General features: G+C 38.3%; 1 long non-coding RNA gene and 1 pseudogene across 2 annotated transcripts in view; both read right to left on the bottom strand.

Moving 5' to 3' along the window:
• Positions 1-2,698, bottom strand: part of LOC140511897 (uncharacterized) — a 134,724-nt gene extending 132,026 nt beyond the window's left edge. For both annotated transcript variants that reach the window (XR_011969711.1, XR_011969712.1), the window contains exon 1: positions 2,188-2,698. This is a non-coding gene — a long non-coding RNA (uncharacterized lncRNA). The remainder of the gene's footprint in view (positions 1-2,187) is intronic.
• A 10,768-nt stretch (positions 2,699-13,466) lies between these two features.
• Positions 13,467-14,801, bottom strand: LOC140510632 (alpha-enolase pseudogene; annotated as a pseudogene).
• Positions 14,802-15,787: the final 986 nt, after the last annotated feature.

Raw genomic sequence — 15,787 nt, 5'->3', positions numbered from 1 at the left:
ACTCTTACTGAAAGTAATAACTCTAGTTGGATTCATCTGGAGCTCATGGGATTTGTAGATGCCTCTATCACCTATGGACCCTTTGGACTACAGCAAGCCTTGGCTCTCCTTTCCCCCGCTGAAGTTGTTTAAAAGAGTGCCATTTGGTAAATAGGATTTGCAGAGGTCTCCTTCCTACAAATTCAAGGCAACAAGTATTTATTTAGTGCCTAGTATGTGCATCATGCTATGCTCTCACCAAGTTCTCATTATAACCTTGGGGTCAATTTTATGAACTTCTCCCTACTTGGTTCTCCCTCCACCCTGCAGCTAGAAAATCCCTACCTATTCTTCCTTAAATGTTTCATATGTTTCAGAATCACTCTCTATCTCTACCCATTCAAAATCATTGCCCTCTAATTTTTCTCTCTAGATTCTGATCCCAATGAAACATAACATTACTCTTACTCATTTCCTTTCCTTCCATTCCATTATGCCCTCAGGAATTGCCATCATTATTTTGAAAAATTTTATGGTGTGTGTGTGTATATATATATATATATATATATATATATATATATGTATATAATTCCTTTTAAAAATATCACATTCACTTCTGAATATATTTTTCTCCTCTTTCCAACCCAGGAAGGCATCTTATAACAAGATAACCTGATAACATTTTTAAAAGGAAGAAAAAAAGTTCAGCAAAATTGATCAATATAGCAATAATATCTGAAAGTATATGCAATATTCCAAACCCTAGTGCCCTACTTCTTCAACAAAAGGAGGCAGGTTCACTTTCTCAATTCTCAGTTTTTCCCCAGTGCCAGGCTTAGTAATTATAATCACATCACTTTTTAAAGCATAATTCCTCACTTTTCCCTCCTTTAATGTTAACAACAAAATTTCCTTCCTTCTAGATCTCTTCACATGTTTTGCATCTTCTGGTGCTCATTGAAAACTGGATTTCTTCTGAAGATGCCACGTCCTTTGCTCTTCTCTCATCTGCTGGCAATCCCTCTTCTTATGACACACAAGGGGACTACAATGACCATTAATAGACTGCTTGTTCTCCACTGCCACTTCTAGACACTCCATCTGGAGTCATGATTCATGAACCTTTTTCTCTCTTTGCAGTCCTTTCCATTTGACTTTATTGCTTCATCAAGTTCCTTAATATTGTCTTCCATTGACCTGTAGGTTATTCTCTTCCTCAATGAATTTGATACCTGGCATGCAGTCATCTCCTCTGCTCTAATCTCTGTCCTCACTCTCAGTGACTCCAGTACATCCCTCTATCTCATTCCCATGACCTCCCTCTCTATTCTTCCTCAGCCACTGACAGGAATAGCCACACTTTAGACTCATTATCATCCTCAAACTTCCAAGATGGTGAACTATAAAATTTCTCTCCGATCACAGTTTCTTGCTCTTCTTCCTTTCTTAATGACCCACTTCACCTGTCTTTTGCTTTTATTCCTTCCAGTTCCTTATCTCTTCCCTGTTTTCCCAGTCCAGCATTTCTCTTTTGTTCTTAGTCTCCTCCTTTATAGTCCGGTCCTAAAATAGTTAAATCCTCAAACAAGACATTAGCCTCCATACTTGAACACCTTCCCCCATTAACCTTCACATTGTACATTATCAGTTAATCCTGTGTCATCCACAATAGCTTCCCTCTCTTCTAAACCTTCTCCTTTTCCACAATTCACTAATTCTATTGATGGTGCAACCACCATCACTGACACTGACTTCTAAATATTAAAATCATATTGTATTCTCTACTTTTCCTCACCCCCTATACCTAAAATCAGTTGTTAAGGATAAGGTCAAGTCCAAGAAAAAGCTGCTGATCAGGGGGTGGGATGATGATAGTGACCAATGGAGCAAAGATTCAAGTGTTGAAGTGTTATGTTACTTCTGTTTTCTCTTCCCAGGAAAATGACTTTTGTACTAAAGAGGAAAAAACATAAATAGTAGATAGGGAACTGATATCTGGCAAAAGGAAGGAGAGGATAAGAAATGCTGAGTTGCTCTTAATGAATTCAAGCCAGTATATCTAGGGGAGCTACACCTTGGAATACTGAAAGGATAGGTAGATATGATTGCTGAGTCCCTGCCAATAATCTCTGAATGAGTCTAAAGGGTTGCAGAATGGAAAATACATTAAATTTCAAAAAAAGAAAGAGATAAAAGAAATTCACTTACTTTAAGGTAGGAATTGGAAATGAGGACTATTCCTTGAAGGCATTGAAAACAACAACTGGAGATCTCTCAGCTTCCCAAGCAAAGCTTTTGTTCACCAGGTAGGTAGAACCTTGGGGTTGATTGAAGACAGTTGAAAGTGCCTTGACAAGCTTTGAAGCATTTGGCTTGTCTGGTCTCACTCTAAGAGAACAATGACACTTTCCTCATGTAGCAGCAGCAGAGACCAGAAACCAACTTTGCGTAGCTATCCAATTGTCCAAGACCAGTGTTGGCCAGGAGCAGCCTTGAGAAGCAGTGACAACAGTGGGCTGGGACTCCAATAAGTGGCAAGTAAGCAGCTGAGTGACAGCAATAGAGCTATGGGGAAAAAAACTGTAGGTATAGATTGATAGCCATGGCTGAGGGCAGAGCCTCACCAGACTACAGGTATGGAATTGGCAAAAGCAAGAGAACTTCTGGACCATGCCAAGGAGCTGCATGAAGCAGAGCTAGATGGCAACATGGTACAATTGGTTGCCAGGAGACAGAGCTGTGAGAACTCAGGCAGGAGAGTTTTTCCCAGCCACAATACAAAGCAGATGGCACTAAATCTGGAAGCCTTCCCTATCTTAGAACATGATTTTCCTGGGGATTTGTGCCCTTGCTGTTGGCATGTGAGTCGTGGGAGGTTGTACTCATTTGTGTACAGGGGCTTGAGAATCATTCTACTGCATGACTTTTCCAATAATTTACTCAGCTATTATGGTCAAATTAAATGCTTTGTTAAACGAGTCATGGTTTCTAACTGTTTTGTTGGTAAAGTAGGTACTGGATAGGGGTTTGAGCCAAATATCTCCCAAACACCGAAACCAAGTAATATGGAATTCTTGGGTTGAGTGGGATATCTGTTTTCATTATAAAATCAAAAAGACATGGTCTTTTGTGAGTGAAATTAATTCAGGGTCTCAATTTCTATCAATGGCTTGAGAAATCACATATTTTTATAACTTGAAGTATTCTTTGGATCCACTCTTCTAACTGTTCTTTTGATTTCCCATATACATTTTTTTGCCTCCTGTTCTAACAGCTTCACACTTCCCATGGTTTCTCCTTGCTCTGTACTTAAACAAGAAATGTATCTTGTTTATCTAACAAATGAGACTGTGCTTATCGGTGTCTTCCACATTACCAATGCTCAAACAGCTCTGGAATGAGCAGGCCATTTGCATCAAGAGAAGTGGATGGTTTTGTGATTTGCCCTGCTGGCTGACATTTGTAGTTTCTTTACAAAGCAAAGGATTCAAGAACAGCTTATCCGTCAATAGTTTGAATGTCATTTTGTGGTTGCTTTATACAAACATATCTCTATCTCTCCCCACCCAGTGACCACAAAAGATAACTTACTTGCATTTTTGGCTCTTTTCCTTTTGGCTTTAAGAATTTTCTTTCCAGTCCCAGTTTCTATTAAGGGCTAGACAGACAATAGGAGAGAGGTACAGCACTTTTACAGAATCACAGAATTTTAGAGCTGGGAGGGCCTTCTGAGGCTATCTGGTCCAACCCATAACTCAAAGAGAATCTATAGAACATCACCAGAGAACCCAAGACCTCCCAAGGCAGCCCATCTCCCCTTTGGACAGCTCTTCTTGTTTTCCATAGATCCAGCCTCTCTTTGCCTTTCTGCTACATTCATACATTCACCTGTAGGGATAACCAGAAGGAGTCTAATTTTATCTTCCAGGAGGTTTCTTCTATTTGTTTGCTTGGTGGGTAGTGTTGAGATGCTATCCTCAAGGTCAAATCTCAGTTAAGTATGACATAATTCCTCTGGGTTTTATCAGGAAGGCTAATGAAGTTGCTGCTTTGAATATCATACCTACACAAATCTTCATTCCTGCATACAGGCAGATGGGCAAGTGCTAGCAATGGTATTATTAAACATCTCTTGAATGCCTATTGCATGCACTGTGCTTGGTAAGGGGGATACAAGAGGCTATAGGACAATAAGTCAAGCTTCTCCAAGGAGTTCATAGTCCTTTTTAGGGGTGTGGTGGGGATCAGGTCATATAGGTCATATGATTGTACATGCCACAAAATTAGCAGCATAATATAATGGATAGAGAACTGGAACTGGAGAAAGAATGACTTAGATTCAAAGTCTGCCTCTAACACATACAGGCTTAGCCATGGGCAAGTCACAATCTCTCAGTGCCCTAGATAACTACACATAGAAAATGCTATTTCCTCACCTGGAAGATCTCTACGTCAGTGAAATTAAGGTCTAGTCCTTATCTTTGTCCCTGCATGCCACAAAACCTTCAGATGAAGGGAGATATCCCTGTGAGTTGCAGTGGTCAGGGAGGTGAGACATGTGGACTGGTTACTAAAGGAAAAGTAGAGTTCCAATAATCCAAAATGTGATTGGTTGGAGGCATAGACACGATTAGTCAGAAGAAGCAATATAAGGACACTCTCAACATCTCTCTCAAGAACTTTGTATTTGACTGTGCAACATGGGAGACACTGGTACAGGACCGCTCAGCATGGTGTGCCCCCATCAGAAAGGGTGCTGTGCTCTATGAGCAAAGCAGAATTGAAACAGCACAAAGGAAACATAGGATGCACAGATTTGGGGTATCCACCCCAAATACTCACACGGACTATCTGTGCCCAATCTGTGATAGAGCATTCCGAGTTTGTATTGGTCTGATCAGCCACAGTTGGACACATTGAAACTTGACTTTATCATGGTGATGTCATTTTGGTCCTCTTCGAGAACGAAAGACAACAGCCAACACACAATTAGCCTACCAACCAGTTTGGCTGATTTGGAGGGTTCCTTTTCTTGTTCTTTTTCATATTCTTAAACAAGCCTGTTTTTTACTACCCCATCTCATCCCTCCTTCTCTCATCCTCTCAGACTCTCCAACCTACATTCCAGTTCCAACCACAGGCTGTAGCTGTTATACTCTGTTTTGCCCCTCTGGCCCCATGCTACTGTTTGCTTTAAACACCACCAAACAAACCCTTCTCCAACTTGGGAATACCCAGCCCCATTGCCCTTGGTTGTTTGCAAGAGTCAGGTATGTATGTTGGCCAGTGATCTTCTCCATGATGTAAGAGGAACCTTTAGTTCTCCCAGGGGTCACATTTTGTAGAACAAGACTATTGATGAAATTCAGTAAGTTATATAGTGAATTGTGACCTTAAAAATAAGCTTCAGTATTCATTCAATCAATAAACTTGTATTAATCAACTGCTTTATGTCAGGCATAGTACTGAGCACTAAATATTGTTTCACAATAGCTAAAGCAAGAGACAAGCTACAGAGGCCACCTATCAGTTGATATCCAATTGTCTAAGACAGGTGTTGAATTTTTAACAGTATCAGCTATTAAGATATGTAGACATATAAGCTCATAAGAAAGGCTAATTTAGGGGAAAGGAAAGATGAGTGTAGATATCTTCAACATAGAGTGAGAGTGAGGGTAAGGGTGAGAGACAGAGAGAAAAATGGAGAAACAGAGACAGAGACAGAAAGAGACAAAAAGAGACCAAGAGAAAGAGAGAGACAGAGAGAACACATATTCCCTTTCTCCCCAGTGTGTCACCCCAAAGCATCAGGGAGAGGCTGGTAAGAGGAGAGTTTTGACTCTGGTTCAACTGGCCCTTTCAACGCCTTGGTGGGGCCTTTACAACATCACGTTCCTCTATCCCTCATTCGGACAGCTTTGGTTTTAAAACTCACAATCCCTTCTCGGTCCAAGAGGAGATGCTTCCAAGTCATGCCAGCCCCACCCTGACAGCACTGTGGGTGAGTCAGGCTTTCTTTCCCCCTGTCTCAGAGAGCCTCCTGTGAATCCAGAGAAAATCCCTCAGGAAGTCACGCCTAGCCATAAAGGTCCACTTAGCCAACGTGAATCTATCACAGCAGAGGAAAAACACTATCTTGCCCCTGGTGAATAAGGACTCTGTTCTGGTCCTGAGGTGGTGCTGAAGTGACTAGAAAAGTCCTGTCTTCGTTGGTGAAATGAACCACCTTCAGAAGGGGCTGCTGGCTAGCTGGAAAGATAACATTTGTCCATGGGAGACACATGTTCCAGCTGCTTCATTTTCTTGACTGAGGTAATCCTTAATATCTCCTTTCAGCATGAAGGAATGGAAACCTCTTTAATGGTTCTGACATTATGTATATTCAACATGATGCTCTGCCTTGCCATTTAATTTTCTTGCCAACTGGAGATGTGTGTATGTACAGTAATGCCCTGTCTATCTGGGGGGGTTCGGCAAACTCAACTATTTTTGTGGAAATAATGATGATTTTTTTAAAGTCCCAAGTGGTTAAATTAGATTTCATAAAGCCCACGTACTTCGTTCTTTAGAGGAAGATCTTAGATCCTCCCTCAAAGTCTATTCACTCATTTTATTCACATTGGTGACAAACATACTTATAGGATTTCTCAGCTCATAGAAAATTAGAAACAACAAATCAGAAGGAGGGAAGGTAATAGAATGCTAGAGGCAAGCATGTTAATAGTAATGAGAAATGATAAGTACAATCAGAATAAGATAAAAAAAATCAAACATAACTAGAAAATCAGAGTTATTTAAGGATATGGGTAACCAGCCCTATACATCAATAGATCCATAAAATAGTTGGCATTTCCAGTGGCGACATAAAGTTGGATGTACTCTGTCTGAGAAGGCAGAGGTGGGGACTTCTGGACATGTTGCTGAGTGAGAGGTTACGACTAAGCTCAGTTTTCCCATGACCACCTAAAATACCAAGAAAGGTACCAAAGAAAATAACAAATGTGACGATAACAAGAGGAGGAAGGAAATGACAAATTTATATAGTACTTAGAGGCTTATAACCCACTGGCCTCACAACAATCCATGTGCCCGTGTCTTTTTATTGTTTATTCTATCACACAAAATCCTAGAGGAATGGAGCTTTTACTTACTTTGTAATTCTCTTGGGAGTGTTGGCTGTTACCAGGCACTCTATAGAGTGAACACTCAATAAATTGTGACTAAGAAATTTCCAAGTTCCCTGTAGTTCACCGAGGGCCCCTAAGGTTTGATAAACTCGAACAGAGAAGGATAGCTAGACATCCAAAGAGATGATTTGCAATTAAGGAAACATAGTAATTGCTGCAGAGAAAAAAATTACCATGGAAGGACAAGTTAGCAGGTAACAGCCCTATTTGCATCCTCTGCTCACTTGTCTCACTTTGGCTCACATGTTTTGAGCACTACATAGCTGTAGCAGCATCTTTTGTTGTGTCTCAGAGTCTACCCTAGGCAGAGATTGGGCCAGACTGCCCCACCCTTCAGTGGATGGAAGCTTGTGAATTTGCCCGGCCCTAGTGGTCTGGATAAGAGAAAGCTGTCGACTTGGATGCAGGAGGAGGAACAGAAGGGAAAAGGTTTAGTTCCAGAAAGATGGTGGAGTCAGGGACTGCACCAGCTCTCCTCCATCATCTCAAAAATAGCAAGAAATAAGGCAAATAAAGGAGTCAAAAAACATAGCAAAGAAAGGACAAGAAAGAACAGGAAAGGCAATATTAACTTAAAATTTCATTGAGAGGAACAAAAGATCAAGAATTTTAAGAGAAACAAAGAAAAATAAGAATTAAGGTATTCTAGCATGATCAGATCTCAACTTATAATACAAAGTAGGAGTCATCAAAGTATAACTTGCAACTGGTTAATAAAAAAAGAAAAGTAGATCAGTGGAAGAGACTATCTAAGCAAGATCTAGAAACAAATGAAAACAGTATTCTTAAGAAAGGAAACAGTAAAAGGAATGACTTCTTTATCAATAAGAGCTTCTGGGAGAACTTGATTTAGCGAAATATAGGTATAGACCAACATCTTACGCTATATGCCACAGTGGGTACTAAATGGACATTATCAGAATATAAAGGATGACATTCACTTAAAGAAAATTAGAAAACAAACAAGAAAACAAAACCATGGATCATTGTCCCCAACATGAAAACTGTCATATTCTGAGTCACATTCTTTTACCAATGGAGTTATAGAATTAAAAGGATTTTAAGCATATGTATATATAGAGAGATATAATATGTATATGTGTGTATGTATATATGTATATTCTCATTATAGACCCCCTCTACTTTATCACTTAAATTATGTATGTATATATGTGTGTGTTTGTGTGTATATCTATATGCATGCCTGTATATGTGTTTATACACTTATAGACATGCATGCATACATACATACACATATACATATACATATACACGCACAGGCTCTAAGTGATAAACTAGAGGGGCCCATAATGAGAGAATTGGCATGTTTTACAACAGTTAACAAAGCAATCACCAGTGGCCTTTTAAAATATTTTTCCTTTAATAATATGCATGTAGAAAACATCTAAGACTTCATTTATAGTTCTTAAAATCGATATTTAATAACTTAAATATGTTATTGTTGAAATAATAGACAGTTTTACAGTTTTTTGTGTTTTATGCTAACTTTAAATTTTATCATTTCTAAAAAGCAAACTGTTGAAGAAATAAAGTTAAAGAACAAATTAGAGAAAATTGGGACATGTCTTTCACAATAATGGTTAAGGCTAGAAGTAATAACAAGACAAAATAGATAAGTTTGGTTGTGTAAATTTAAAATGACTTTGTATGAATAAAATTAATGTAGCTACAATGAAAAGAAAGTTATAAATCTGAAAAGTATCTTTGTGTCCAGCATAGCTGATAAAAACCTGATACTGAAAATCTTTAGGGGATTCACAGACATAAAAAGCTAAGAGTGATTCTCCAACTGGTAAAAAAGATGAACACTTTTCTTCCCCTCCCTCCCACAAGTGGGATTAAGTGACTTGCTCAGGGTCACATAGCTAGTAAGTGTCAACTCTGTAGGTGAACTCAGGGCCTCCTGACTCCAGGACCAGTGCTCCAGGACCACTGTGCCACTTAGTTGACCCGAGAAACATTTTTTCAATGGAAGAAATGCAAACAAAGATGAATTGATGCAGAATGAAAAGGGTCCAGAGAACATTGCATACCATAATTACAATATGTAAAGAAGAAAATAATAATAATAACAGAATTGTAACCAATAACACAAGCAAAGTAAACAATGTTAGTTCCAGGTCAGTTTCTTTCTGTAGAAAGGTGGTAGAGTATGGGGATGAAATCTGAAATATTCTGTCCACTTCTGTAAATATATCATAACATTTTGCTTAGTTTTTTTACAAGTCAGAGGAGTTCAGATATTGAAAATGACTATGATTTTTTTAAAAAAATGCATCAATAAAACCTTTTTTTTTTTTAAAGAAGACATTGAGCCATTTAGTAGTTAGATGACTAGCTTAACTTCTCTGGGACCCAGGGCTTTAATCCATAAAATAAAATGACTAGTCTAAATAAATAAATAAATAAATAAAATAAAATGACTAGACTAGTTTAAAATGTAAAGATTCTAGCTCTAAATCTATCCTATAGCCTACGGAAATTAATGCTGGTTAGACATATTTGCATCAGAGTGATTAAAGATAAACAAATGTTGGCTATCTAAAAAAATTCACTCATGGAATGGCTGAATCATTCATCTTTGAAGCTGGTGCAGAAAGTAGAAGGGAGAGATGATGGACCAGAGAGGTCCAATCTGCCACTATTAGAAAGGGAAAAGTGGGTCTGAGGGTTGGAGGGCAGTAGAGATTGTGAATTTGCTCTCATAAGACAGAGATAGGGAGTGAGTATTTAACCAGGAAGGAGAAAATGAAAAGAGGGGATTGGTAGGAAGATTAGTGGAGAGGGTAAGGGAGGCAGGGAAGGAACTTTTCAAGTTGCCTACTCCTGCTGGTTTATTTATAGCTTCTTTTTCTTAATAACAATAAAACTAAAAGCAAATTCTATGTTAAACTTCAGTAACGAACACCCAATGAAATATATTTATTTATTAGAGTAATCTATTTTCATTTTTCACAGTACAAATGTGATTTATATTTCTTTCCTTTTACTCATTTGTGACTGTTTTACATATGTTCATTCATTCTTTTTCAGTTCTCTTGGTTTATCAAAAATTGTCCCTATTCTTTTTTATAACTATGGAAAGTTGCTACGGTAGAATGAAAAATCAATTTAAAGTAAAAAATTAACAGTAACATAATGGATTGGGGCCAGGCTCCATTATTTACTAGCAGTCCAAATTATGGCACTTCTCTATATCCATTTTCTCATCAGTCCTCACCACTTCAAGGGATCTGTGAGTTCATTGGTAGAGTCCAAAGTCCATCCACACCTCATCTTACATAATTCTCATCCATAGTCATATGGATGAAAACAGCTGCACAAAAGACCCCTGAAGCTTGGGGCAGTGCCCCTCCACTTCAGCAGCAGAGCCCCACTTTAGCATATAGTTCAAAGTCAAGAAATAGGCTAGAAAAGAGGCAAACAACAGGAAAAAATTCTGACCATAGAAAGTTACTATGGTAACAAGGAAGATCAAAACACACACTTAGAAGAAGACAACTAAGTCAAAATTCCTGCATTCAAAGCCTCAAAGAAAACTATGAATTGGTCTTAGGCCACGGAAGAGCTCAATAAGGATTTTAAAAATCAAGTAAGAGAGGTAGAGGAAAAATTGGGAGGAGAAATGAGAGTAATGCAAGAAAATCATGAAAAAAGAGTCAATGGTCTGGTAAAGGAGGCACAAAAATATACTGAAGAAAACAATGCCTTAAAAAACAGAAAAGGTCACATGGTAAAAGAGGCACAAAAATTCAATGAAGAGAACTGCTCAAAAAGTAGAACTAGCCAAATGGAAAAGTAGGTACAAAAGTTCACTGAAGAAAACAATTTCATAATATTTAGAATCTGTCACATGGTAGCTACTGACTTCATGAGCCATCACAAAGTAACCAAACAATAACAAAAGAATGAAAAAATAGAATAAAATGTGAAGTATCTCATTGGAAAAACAACTGACTTGGAAAATAGATCCAGGAGAAATAATTTGAAAATTATTGAACTACCTGAAAGTCATGATCAAAAAAAGAGCCTACACATCATCTTTTAAGATATTATTAAGGAAAGCTGCCCTAATATTCTAGAGCTAGAGGATAAAATAGAAATTGAAAGAGTCCACTGATCACCTCCTGAAAGAGATCCCAAAATTAAAACTCCCAGGAATGTTATAGCCAAATTCCAGACCTCTCAGATTAAGGAGAAAATACTGCAAGCAGTCAAAAAGGAAACAAACCAAATATCATGGAGCCACAGTTAGGAAAACACAAAATTTAACAGCTTCTACATTAAAGGTTTGGAGGGCTTAAAATATTATATTCTGTAGGGCAAAAGAGCTAAAATTCCAACCAAAAACCCAGAGAAACTGAGAATAATCCTTCAGGGGGAAAAATAGAGATTCGATGAAATAGATGACTTTCAAACATTCCTGATGAAAAGACAGGAGCTGAATAGACAATTTGACTTTCAAATGAAAGATGTAGAAGTATAAAAAGGTAAACAGTAAAGAGGAAACAAAGAATTCAATAAGGTTAAACTGTTTATGTTCCTACATTGGAAAATGATATTTATAACTCCTAAAACTTTGTCATTATTAGAGCAGTTAGAAGGAATATACATAGATAGAAAGCAGAGGTGTGAGTTGAATATGAAGGAATTATTATTTTACAAAATAAAATTAAGAGATGAGAAAAAAGAAGGCATTGGGATAAGAGGAAAGGGAGAAGTAGAATGGGATAATATACTGAACACAAAAGAGGCCATAAAGAAATTTTACAATGGAGGGGGAAATGGAGAAAGTGGGAGGGGAGCACAGGCATCTTACCTTCATCAGAATTGACTAAAAGAGGGAATAATACACATACTCACTTGGATGTAGAAATCTATCTTACCATACAGGAAAGCAGGAAGGAAAGGGGATAAGAGAAGCGATGGGAGGAGCTGGTAGAAGGGAGGGCAGTTTGGAGGAGGTAAAAGACAGAAGCAAAACACTTTTGAGAATGGACAGGGTAAAAGGACATAGAGAGCAAAATAAACAGGGGGAAAATAGGGCAGAGGGAAATACATAGCTGGTATTTATTACTGTGAAAATAAATTTTACAGTGAGCTTCTCTGGTAAAGATTTCATTTCTCAAACATACAGAAAACTGAGTCAATTTATAGAAATAAGAGATATCCCTCAATTGATAAATGGTCAAAGGATATGAGCACACAGTGTTCAGACAAGATAATCAAAGCTATCTATAGTCATATAAAAATGCTCTGAATCACTATTGATGAGAGACATGAAAATTAAAACAACTTTTCACAGCTGTCAGATTGGCTAATATCATGGAAACAGAAAATGACAAATATTGGAAGGAATGTGGAAAAATTGAAACACCAGTGTACCATTGGTGAAGTCTGATTCAACCATTCTGGAGAGTAATTTGGAACTATGCTCAAAGGGCTACAAAATTATGCATACCCTTGGACCAAGCAATGCCACTACTAGCCTGTATCCCAAAGAGATTTAAAAAACAAAAAGGAAAAGGATCTATGTGTGCAAAAACATTTACAGCAGCTCTTTTAGTGGTGGCAAAGAATTGGAAATTGAAGGGATGTCCATCAATTGGATTGTGATGGAATACTATTGTGTTTTAAGAAATGAAGAGCAGGGTGCTCTCAGAAAAACATGGAAAGACTTACATGAACTAGTACAAAGTGAAATGAACAGAACCAGAAGAACATGGTATAAAGTAACAGCAATATTGTATGATGATCTATTTTAGCCATTCTCAGCAATACAATAATTGAAGACAATTCTGTAGGACTTATGATGAAAAGTACTATCTATCTCCAGAGAAAGAACTGGTATAGCCTAAATGCAGATGTAAGATACTTTTTCTTTACTTTATTTATTTAATTAATTATTTGTTTGTTTGTTTGTTTGTTTTTTACTGAATACTTTTATTCTGCACACAGAAGCCACTAAGGATTTGGCCTGTGGGCTTGCTAGGCTGCATCACAAGTACATGGCTCCACACATCAACACCAAGGTTGGGGGTGAGAACAGGTCAATCTATCTCAGTCATAAGATGACAAAGGGTCTTCTGACAGAGGGCCAGATGATCAGGTAGTCTCCGGTATAGGACAGTTCTAACGAAGCAGTGAGATCACAGAAAGGTTGAAGGGAGAGGGAAGTTAAGCAGCAGAGGCCCCTGCCCCCAAAACAAGACTGGTCTAGTACTTGGTGCTGCCCATTCTTAGGACAGGAGCAGATGGCCATAGAGGTGACTGGCGCCTGTGAGCTCTTAGGCCTCCTAGCCACAAAGCTTACTTGGCCTGAGGGTTTCTGAAGTTCCTTCCAGCAAATTTAGCCTTGCTGCGCAGCTCTTCCTCAATTCTGAGAAGCTGGTTATACTTGGCCAGATGCTCAGATCGGCAGGGGGCACCAGTCTTGATCTGCCCAGTACAGAGACCCACGGCCAGGTCTTCAGTGAAGGTATCTTCAGTCTCCCCAGAATGATGGGAAACCATTACTCCCCACCCATTGGATTGGGCCAGCTTGCCTGCCTGGAGAGATTCAGTCACGGAGCCAGTCTGGTTCACTTTGAGTAGGAGGCAATTGCAGACCTTCTCATTCACAGCCTTTTCAATTCTCTTGGGATTGGTCACTGTGAGATCATCTCCTACCACCTAGATTCTGGCAGTAGCAGTGAAATTTTTCCAAGCTTCCCAATCATCCTGGTCAAAGGGATCTTCGATAGACATCACTGGATAATCCTTGATGAAGCTCTTGTAGAAGTCACCAAGCTCAGAAGGGGAGATGTATCTGCTAGAATCATCAGGAGACTTGAAGTCCAAGTCATATTTCCCAGATCTGAAGAATTCAGAGGCAGCAACATCCATGCCAATTACTACTTTATCAGTATAGCCAGCCTTACCAATAGCATTCTTTAGCAGGTCCAGAGCTTCTTTATTCTCCAGGATGTTAGGAGCAAAGGCATCCTTATCCCCTATGCTGGTGGCATCCTGTTCATATTTCTGCTTAATCACACTCTTCAGGTTGTGGTAGACCTCAGTTCCAATGCGCATGGCCTCCTTAAAGTTTGCTGCTCCAACAGAGAGAATCATGAACTCCTGCATGGCCAACTTGTTACCAGCATGGGAGCCACCATTGATCACGTTGAAGTCTGGAACAGGCAGGGTGACTTCATCATTGCCTGCAAGGTCAGTGATGTGTCTGGACAGGGAGACACCTTTCTCAGCAGCTCCAGCCTTATAAACAACCAGAGAGACTCCCAAAATGGGATTTGCACCAAATTTAGATTTATTCTCAGTGCCATCCATCTCTACCATCAATTTGTCGATCTTCTCCTGCTCCACACCATTCAATTTCTTACTAATCAGGGTCAAGGCAATAGTTTTATTGATGTGCTCACCCACTTTTGAGACACCTTTCCCCATGTAGCGGGTATTATCATTTTCTCAGAGCTCCAGGGCTTCATGGATACCAGTAGAAGCACCACTGGGCATAGTAGCTCGAAACTGACCTTTATCAGGGTAGAGATCAACTTCAACAGTAGGGTTTCCACAAGAGTCAAGGATCTCTCTTGCCTGGATCTTGTAAATAGACATGTTGAATTGCTAGATGGGGCTTCCTCCACTCGGCTCAGAGAACAGAGGCCAAGGGCTCCTTACTTTATGTTTCTTGTTTTGTTTTGTTTTGTTTTGTTTTGTTTTGTTTTGTTTGTCTTTTATTTTGTGCTTTCTTTTGCAGAATGACACATGGAAATTTATTTGCATGACTACACATGTATAACCTCTGTCAAATTGCTTGACTTCTCAATGGGCAGAGGGGAAAAAGGAAGAGAATTTGGAACTCAAAAATTGGGGAAAAAAGGAATATTAAAATTGGTGCTGCATGTAATTGGTAAAAAAAAAATGTTAAAATTAGAAAAAAATAAAATGTAAAGATATATCAAGTTAAATGAGTTGGAACCAAATTTATTGTGCTTCAGGCTAGTTCAAAACATGCAGGTGTTTCAATTATGATTTTTGATAAGGCAAAGCAACTGAATGTTAACCTAAGAACATAAACTACTGTAAAGGACTCTTTGTTCCATACGTACTCTTAGGAAAGCTAGAAACATTGTAGTAGAAAGTAGGTTTAGGCCAAGATCTTATATCATACAGTACAAAAAATTCAAATAGATTAATGACCTAAGTATTTAAAAATCATGTAATAAAAACATTTGAGCACGATGAAAAGTAAATTGTGGTTTGGGACATAACTCAGTCTCAGACATGGGGTAGTGGAGAATATTAAAGATAAAAATAGATGATTTTAATTAGGTAAAATTAAAGGTATTTGACAAGAACAAAATTAATTCATCTAAAATAAGAAAAGCAGAATAACAAAATGTAACAAAATTGTGATAGTATCACTTTTAATAATATCAAAAAGGAGAGGACAAATTTTACTTGGAAATGGTTGAACAACTTGTAATACATGAATATAATGGAATATTATTGTTCCATAAGAAATTCTAATTATGAAGAAATTATATACATATAGAAACGTACATGAATTGATGCAGAGTAAAATAAAAAGAACTGAAAGA

The sequence above is a fragment of the Notamacropus eugenii genome, chromosome 6 (genome assembly GCF_028372415.1).
Source record: "Notamacropus eugenii isolate mMacEug1 chromosome 6, mMacEug1.pri_v2, whole genome shotgun sequence".
In the NCBI taxonomy this organism is placed as follows: Eukaryota; Metazoa; Chordata; class Mammalia; order Diprotodontia; family Macropodidae; genus Notamacropus; species Notamacropus eugenii.
Note: the sequence above shows the minus strand (reverse complement) of the source record. Positions and strands in the feature narration are given on the sequence as shown.